The sequence below is a fragment of the Felis catus genome, chromosome D1 (genome assembly GCF_018350175.1).
Source record: "Felis catus isolate Fca126 chromosome D1, F.catus_Fca126_mat1.0, whole genome shotgun sequence".
Classification (NCBI taxonomy): Eukaryota; Metazoa; Chordata; class Mammalia; order Carnivora; family Felidae; genus Felis; species Felis catus.
Window position 1 is genome coordinate 17,552,521 of NC_058377.1, and position 9,383 is coordinate 17,561,903.

Consider the following 9,383-nt stretch of genomic DNA (forward strand, 5'->3'; position numbering starts at 1 on the left):
GCGGTCGAGCCAGTGTAGACCACAGCCCACGCAGTACTACCCATTCCGGGGCTACAGCATTTGCCCACCTTTACATGAGCCAGAAATCTGGGGGGAGGCTGAGTGATACCACCAACGATCCAGAGACACTCCCTCTAGTTCCTAGAAATCTGAGGTCAGCTCAAAGTTGCCCCATAGTCATGCCGGAGACAGACAGGCTCCCGAGAGCAAGACTTTGGCCGTGTGGATAATGCCCCAGCCAGCTTAACCCGCCCCCGTGCTCTTCTGGGAGGTGGGAGTCATCTCCCCAGTAGAGAGGCCAGTGCTGTCCAGGAGGGCACAGGGTGTTGATTCTCCTCTAGGCTCTTGACCCCGAAGAGGGGAAGGGCTTGTCCCTGCCCTACCCCACCCCCCTGTGGCCCGCCCTTTGCGGGAACAGGGAGCCCAAGATCAGGTCCAAAGTCACAGCTGGGAGAGAGGGATCCAAGCGCTGAGGCAGCACGGACATCTCCCTCTGCCAGCCCCTCTGTGGGACCCAGTAGAGAGTGAACGCCTGGCCCTGGGCAAGAGGCTGTGGCTGGGGTGGGGGCCCAGGGGGTGTAAGTGCAGACGGCCCTGGAGAGCAGGAGCAGGTGCCTAGACTTTGGAGTCAGATGGCCCGGCTGCAGTCCTGCATCCTGCCACACTAGAGGTGGACCTTGGACAGAACCCCGGACCGATCTCAGGGTGCCCCTCTGTAAAGTTCCTGTCTCCTGGGGTGCAAGTGGGTATTAAGTGGGACGCCATATTTAAAGCATCTGGGCCAGTGTCTGCCGTGTAGTGAGTGTAGTAAACGTTAGCTGTTATTGTTCTAGATCCCACTTCCCATGCCACCGCCGATGCCAGCCCCAGTCTCCGTATTCATGCTGGGGAAGAAAGCTCCTTCTGGATGAAACCAGTCAGTTTCTCCAGGACTCCCAAACCTCTCATTCCAGGGACCCAGGGGACCATAGAGGTATTAATTAGCAAAGCCTCAGGACAGGCCCAGGCGGCGAGGAAGCCTTGTTGACGTTAATTGGTACTATCAGATCTTTGCCCAGTGAGGACGAGCCGTGCAGGCTGAGACAAGGTCTCTGCCCTTGGGGTTCACAATCTGCCCGAGACTACACCCCTGGTTCTGCGGCCGTGGTGGGCGGATAGGGCCGGCCGCTCTTCCTCTCTCTCCCCTGCAGCAGGGGAAGACGGGCAAGGGGAATGAAGGAAGAGGGAGGGTTGGGACCATGTTCTCAGGCCAACCAACACTCTTTGAGTGACTTTATGGGGACCAATGCCAAGGGCTATGAAAGATGCCAGGCTCTAGCAATGGCTCTCAACTTGTTTAATGAGCCCGGGAAGCCTGTTTAAAATGCATAATCCCAGGCAATGCCCTCAGTGGTTGAGGTGCAAGGATCTGTATTTTTAACAAGCACCATGGGATTCTAATGAGGCGGGTCTGTAGGACCACACTTTAAATAACAGTGGTCTGATGTCTATGTGTGCAATATTAGGGCAAAGCCAAGCATATAATAGGTAACGGTAAATGCTAAGTGGTGGAATGAGTGAATGAATCAATGAGTCAAATAGGAAGAGACTGTGAATGGTTCTGTAGGGTCAAAGCCAAAGGTCTGCCTTCCCCTAGGAATTCCCTCCCTCAAAGAGGTGGGCCCTTCATCCCTGGTTCACTCCCTCGCCCAGTGAGGACGGGGCCAGACTCTTACTACACAAGTTGCAAGTTGCTAAGAAAAGTTCTAGAACACGCAGAAGAAGCCCCAGAGTCCCTCTCCCACCCCAAATCGATCCAGAGTTCAGGGATCCCTGAGGATTCTAATTCCAGAAAAATACAAATACACACACACATTTGCTTCTAATTTCCAGAGTTCTGGACCCTGAAACTATCTGTGGTTTAGGATCCCTACTGGGGTATCCTTTGATCTGTGAGCCATTGCTAATGGTGGGGAGCTGGACAAAGGGGAGGGGAGGAACAGGAGGAGGGTCCTGGCAGAGGCAGGGAGTGGCCAGGGCTCTGCCTCCTGGAACAGGAAGCCAGGGTTGGGCTTGGGTTTCTTGGCTCCCGGCTCCTTCTCCAGGAGAGCTCAGGAGCCCTAGGGTCACAGTGTTGGAGCTGGGGGGTCTGAGGGACAGCAAGGGGACAGGAAGCAGCGGAGGTGACCTGAGAGTGTTACAAGGCGGCAAAGGAAGGGGAGAAAAAAGGAGTTGTACTGGACTCCATCTGGGGCAGGCATTGGGCTAGTTGCCCACCACATCACATCTCAATGACGATCCCCACTTGACATGGGAGGGAGCAGACTCTGTGTGCGGGCAGGGCTATCTCCAGCCCAGTTTCACACAGCCAGTAGATGGGAGGGCCAAGATTTCAAATTCAGGCCCAACAAACACCAAAGCCAGGATCCCCCCACCCCCAATCTGGGAAACTGGGATGGGCTCAAACTGCAAACCCACTCACTACCAAGGGACAGTTCCTGCTTTCTGTCCTTCTCTGTTGCCACCACAAGCCCTTTGATGGGCTCCCTTCTGTTATTGGCAGGAATGATATGGGGGTTCTGAATGGGCTGTGGGAACCGGATTCCTGCCCCCCTGCCCTCACCCTGATGGCCCTGACCAGTTCCCCCCACTCCCACCTCACCCAAGGTCTAGGGTTTAAAAGCTGCTCTGGTCTCCTCTGACTGTTCAAGGCCATCAGGGCAACCACACACACAGAGAGAGGCTTTTAGGCCTCCAGCTTCCAAAAGGCAGCAAAAAGGTTTTTTTAAAAAAAAAAAAAACAAAACAAAACAAACACTGTAGTTGATTCAGATACTGGGACATTTAGGAAGGATAGGAGGTGGAGCCTAGAGCCCAAGACCTTGGATTTAGACGTGGATCCTAGGTCTAGCCCCCCTCCTTTCTGGCGTGAACTTGGGCAAGTGTATTCACTTCCCTGAGTTTCAATTTCATCACCTATTAAATGAGTAATAATAACTGCCTCCCAGAGATACTAGAAAAATTAAATTAGAAGATGAATCCGAAGATCCCAGGTTCACGGTAAACAATCTGTGCAAAGCCTCACAGCTTGTTACCACTTACTTTTAATCAGTGGGGTATTTGATTTTTTTTAATGTTTATTTTTGAGAGACAGAGAGACAGAGGATGAGTGGGGAGGGGCAGAGAGAGAGGGAGACACAGGATGCAAAGCAGGCTCCAGGCTCCGAGCTGTCAGCACAGAGCCCAACGTGGGGCTCGAACCCACGAGCCGTGAGATCATGACCTGAGCTGAACGAAGTCGGATGCTTAACCGACTGAGCCACCCAGGCACCCTTACCAGTGGGGAATCTGGGGGAAGTAATTTGAAATTCCAAATAGGAAACATAGATAATAATAAGAAATCATTTTTATTATTATTTTTTTAGGTGTATTTATTTATTTTGAGAGAGACAGAGACAATGTGAGTGGGGGAGGGGCACATAGAGAGAGAGAGAGAGAGAGAGAGAGAGAGAGAGAGAGAGAATCCCAAGCGGACTCCACACTGCCCAGCACAGAGCCCAACGAGGGGCTTGAATTCATGAAACGGCGAGATCATGACCTGAGCCCAAACCGAGAGTCAGACGCTTAACCGACTGAGCCACCCAGGTACCCCAATAATGAGAAATAATTTTTAAAAGCTGGGGTTATTGAACTCTCTTCTCACCTGAAAAATGGAAACCATAGTACTGCCTACCTCAGAGGATTGTTTGGGATTTGATGACAATTCGCAAAAAGCCCATGACATTCTCTAGCAGAACGGTAGCACATGTAAATGATTCCTATCATGGATCACACTCATCTGCTGTGCACAGGGACACCATATACAGGTGAAAAAACTGTCCACATGGAGAACAACGTGGAAAACTTAAATTCAAGGAGATTTGTGTTGTACATTGGGAAGAACTTTCTAGTTTCAACTTGCCTAGTAGTAATTAAGTCTCAGGACATTATGGGGTCCTCTCCCTTCACAGAGATTAAAAGGAAGATGAGGGGCACCTCGGTGGCTCAGTTGATTAAGCGTTCGACTTCAGCTTGGGTCACGATCTCACTGTCCATGAGTTCGAGCCTCGCATCCGGCTCTGTGCTGACGGCTCGGAGCCTGGAGCCTGCTTCAGATTCTGTGTCTCTGTCTCTCTCTGCCTCTCCCCTGCATGCACTCTCTCTCTCTCTCTTTCTCAAAAATAAATAAACTTAAAATTTTTTTTAAAATAATAAATTGATAAAAGATAGACGAAACACTCTGTCTCTGGGGCTGCTAGATATGGCCCTGGCTGGAGGCAGGACTGAAAGCCGATATGCAGAGAGCCAATCTTTGCAAAAAGCATTGTCATTATTCATACTATATTGATACATATTGGAATCATATTCTGATCTTCTTTTAAACCTTTTCTGCAAGAGCATATAGGGAAAAGATAATACCAAATGACCAGCATGAGCTTTCAATGATTTACACCATGTATTAGAAATTGATACCATGTTATTAGAAATGACACGTGAACGATGTCAATATACGGGAATACATGTATAAAATAACGCCGGAAAAAAAAAACACACACACACAATAAGAAACAGAGAGCGTGAAGTGCTAAGTTTACAAAAGCCACAAAGCTCAGAAGGTCATTTGGAATCAATATCGATCGGGTTTTATTTTCTCTCAAGTAGCCCAAGGCCATCGTATGCATTTTAAGTATATATATAATGGGATGAATAGGTGAGTTTAGGGCATTGAGAATACTCTGTATAATACCATAATGATGGATACATGTCATTATACATTTGTCAAAACCCATGGGATGCCCAACACCAAGCATAAACCCTAATGTCAACTGTAGACTCTGGGTGATAATGATGTGTCAGCCTTCTGTCATGATTGTAACAAAGGTACCACTCTGGTAAAAGATGTTGACCCTGTGGGAAGCTGTGTGTATCCGGGGGGGGGGGGGGCAAGGAGAATTTGGAAATGCAATACTTTCAACTCAACTTTGCTGTGAACCTAAAATTGCTCAAAAAACCAAAATCTATTAAAAATACGTAAAGCTCTGTTGCGATATGAATTCATAACACACTCAACATATTATATTGTTTTCCCCATCAATACCGTGGTATCTTTCCATTTGTTCAGGAAAATAAAAATAAATCTTTTTTTTAAAAAAGTTGTGACAGTGATCGTGGTTCTGAGATCCCGGTTTGGGAGAGAGGGTGTCCCCTATTTCCATGAGATAAGGAAGAGGTGTGATCCCCAATCTTGGCCGCCACTGGGACCTGACCCTCTGACGCTGGCCCTTCCTAGGTGATTCTGTCAGAGGCCCAGATGATGCCATCAGCCAGATGAGAGCCACAGAAAACGGAGATGCTAAAGGGCCCCAGCAGCAACTGTGACAGGAAAAGCTGATGGCTCTGGGCTGAAATGGCCCCTGTCCAGGCCCAACTTGCTCATACTCAGCTTCCTGATGAGAAGGCGGGACTTCTCAACCCACGCCATAACGTGTTCGTGCACCGAGAACAAACCTGGGCTAAAAATCCAACTGATTTTTTTTTTTTAGTAATAAATTTTCCTCGGAGCGTTGCATAAAGGAAGGCGTATTTCGCCACGAAAAATATAGTAAATACAAAGCACGCAACCCTGCCTGGCCCCCTCGTCTTGCTGCATGCAGACATACTAAGGTCTCTGTTGGAGCTCCATAGAGCAGAGGCCAGGCCCTTCCTCTCTAAGGTCTCTGGCTGTGCGACCTGGTGATGGAATTGTTGGGGTGTGAGGGGACCGGATGCTCTCAGAGACCCACATGTGTGTCTGCTGTGATCTGCACTATACTCTGTACCTTTTGGGTTTTCCCGAAGGGGGAAGAATTACCAGCATGTGCCAATGGCCTGAGGTCTTCCGTTTTGATGAGGTGGCCCAGCCTGCTACCTGGCAGGCCCTATTTTCCATGGACCGTGCCATTAATAGGATTCTTGACAGCAGGGACCCGTGCCCCACGTTCTCTTCCCTACAGCACAGTGCCAGGTACACGGGGCTACAGAAGACCTCAGTTTAGAGCATCCTCGGGGTATAAGGTGCAAGAGCTCAAGGTGGATACAAAGATGGGCGAGATCCAGGACGCTCTGTCCCCAGCAATGAAATGGAAACCGCATGCGGGGTCACAGAAGGAGGCTAGGCCTGGCTTCGGAATGCTAGACTTCTAATCTGAGCGGTGCCACTCGTCCGTGGCCCCAGTGCTCCTGTCCTTCTCGTTCGAACACAAATACTGTGAAATCATTACAACAAAAGCCAGAGGATGCAGAACTGCCAAAAAAGTAATCCGAGGGCTTCTCCCCCAGCCTCCCAATCTCAGCTCACGGTGCCACCCAAGTGCCCAAGGCAAAACCAGGAAGCTGTCCTTGGCTCCTCCTCTCCCTCGCCCCCAAGTGCAATGAAATATCAAACCGTATTTCCAAATTCTACTTCCAAACCACAGCCGAAGTTCGACATGTCTTTACATTCCTGCTGCCGCTACCGTGGGGCCAGCGACCATTATCGCTCATCTGGACAGCTGCAATCCACTTCCAGAATGCTCTTTTTAAAATACACGTCTGATCATGTCACTGCCTTACATAATACGGTGACTGCCCACTGCTCTTAGGAAAACAAAACCCACGTCCTACGTTGGCCTGCGTTACCCAGCCTCTGCCAAACTCCCCTGCATTACTTCGAGCTGCTCTCCGCCCTCACCACTCCTGGTACTTGGTGAAGTTTCTGGGAAGCCCACCAGACTCAAGCTCCACACACAAGCTGTTCCCTCTGCCTGGACCATCGTCCCTGCTCATCAATCCTGATTCATCTTATAAGTCAGCTTTCGATATTGCTGCCTTCCCAGGCCTCCTGGTCTAGGCTCACATCCCCTCTAATTCTCCACGGTACCAGCTACAACAACTGCAATTTAAATATTTGCTTTTGCACGTCCTCTATTAACACCCACTCCCCTTACAGCTGTAGGCTCCGTCCCAGGACAAGGAACCGCTTCATCCGCCCTATCCCACTGCTGTAACTCTAGCACCTGGCACAGCGTCTGACTCTAGATGAATGAATGAATGAATGAATGTCCAGGTGGGGAGCAGGAAAGGCCTTCTGGAAGAACTAGCCCGGAGAAGAAGACAGGTACGTTCAGGACCTTCAAGAGTCGCGGGCTTGGAGTCTATGAGTGAGATGTACCTTCTCTCGCAGCTCTCACTCTTCAAGCTTCTTTTTCTTTTCCTGAAAGTCATCGATTCAGCCGGATTCCATCTAAGCTTCCCCTTCGCCCGGTTTTCGGCCCTGGAAAGGATGGCTGTCCCAGCCTTCTCTTCCCTTCCCGCTCTCTACCCCGGTCCGTTGCCTCTCCGGTCCACTTTCCCACCACACCCTTGGATTTTTGTAACCGAGTAATTGTGTGATGCTGTAAGACTAACCTGAACTTCTGCTTGGGCAGAGAAGTGACGAGCTTCGCGGCCTGGAGAGGCAAGGGAGAGCAAGCACTCCTGCCCCAGCCCCAGCGCCTCCTCCAACTCACAGCGCAGGTGGCCAGCCCTGTGTGCCAGGGCCCAGCAACTGAGAGCCACACCACACCCCAAGCCTGCCAGCCACAGAAAGAAATTGAAAGAAAATAATCTGTCCACTGTTGCAAAGACAAGCCCCTTATCACATCCGTCCTCTCTCTGGATAGAGGGCATTGGTTCCGTTTCCCTTTCAGCCTTCGACGGGACTCTGTCGGCACCTGTTTTCCAAGTCACAGGTGGGGAGAGGGCCCGGCATTTCTCTTCCTACCAGATCGAGGCACGCTGAGACCAAAGAGCAAAGGGGAGACTCTTCCCGATGTTTGGCCGCCTACTCCCCGGTTTGAGAGGTCCCGAGCAAAAATAAAATGGAAGACCTAAAGAGAACACAGGGAAAAAGTGTTCGCGAAAGAGTGTGTAGTCGTACAGAGAGGGTGAGCCAAGGGAGGAGAGAGTCGTGTGCAGGTCACAGAGGGACTTTGTATTTGATACCATGGGAGAGAATAAACAGCATTAAATAAAAATAGCCACCATTTAGTTGGTCTTTACTCTATGCCAAACATACTGTGAAGGGTTTTGTATCCAGGGGCTTGGATTTAATTTTCAAAACGACCCAGTGGGGTAAGCATTTATGTGCCCACTTTACAGATGAAGAAGCAGGCTCACGGAGTCACAGAGCTCGCGCGTGGCCCAGCTCCAGGATTGAGGTCCCGACGCCCTTGCTTTGAACCACCACTTGCAACTGCTTTTCTAGGGCTCCAGATCAGAAAGGAAAGGAAATTGGTTTATGGTGGGGCAGAGGGCTTGAGATTTGACATAAAGAATGTTCTGACAATGAGGGCTGTTTGGTTGTAGTCAGGGTAATTAGGCTTGTTAGAGCTCTTCCTCTGAGGGCCTTTACATTTACAAAGAATGGATGTTTCTATGCCTGGCTGGTTTAAGGGACGCACTGTGTGCGCACTGTGTGTTCCCAGCACGGGGGCTGGCCTGTTTGAACTAACTGGGGCACAAGACAACCGCACATGAAACCGTTAGGTTACAGGAGAACATAGCACAGGCTGTGTGCCTGTGGCTCCAAGCAAGGGCTGTGCGGTCAGACCTGCGTCTGCGTCCCCGCTGGCTCCCCTACCTGTGTGACCTTGGGTATGTTACTTAACCTCTGTAAGCCTCCGTTTCCTAGTCAGTGAAAAAGAGCCTAAGAATAGAACCTACTTTGGAGAGTTGCCGTGAAAATGAACTAAGATGATACACGTAAAGCGCTTGGCACAGAACTTTGACGTAATAAGGATACAATGAATGGTAGGTGCTACGGTAATTGTCACTGGGGGAGTCCAGAGGCCAGAGAGAGAGGCGCTGGGCAGAGCTGTAGCTCGGTGGCTGAGAAAGTCTTCCTGGAAAACTCCAACTTGGTCCCGGATCTTGAAGAGTTTGGTCGGGTGAAACCAAAAGGCAGGACTAGGGACAAAGACAGGGCTTGGGGGGGGGGGGCGGGGGATGAGACATCAGCTCCCGTATCTCAAAAGAAAAATCTAATTTGATCTGTGGTTAAATTAACGGAGGAAGCTGATCGTGGCGAGGAAGTGATAGAGGAGACGAGGTCTTCTCTCTTCGTTTCCAAACCCAGGATTTGAATGGAGATAAAGACAGCCTCAGAGACTTAAAAAAGAAGCCAGACACACAGGGCTTCTTGGCTTAGGTCTCCCGGGATCTCACCGGGGTGACGGAAAGGGGCCTGGGAACACGGCTTGGGGCAGAGTTGACGATGCCTGGAATAGGGGAAGTTAGGAAATGTGGGTGAGGTCCCAGTGACTGTGTGGACTGATTCATGCGAGATCTAGCTTTAACGCCGGATTGGG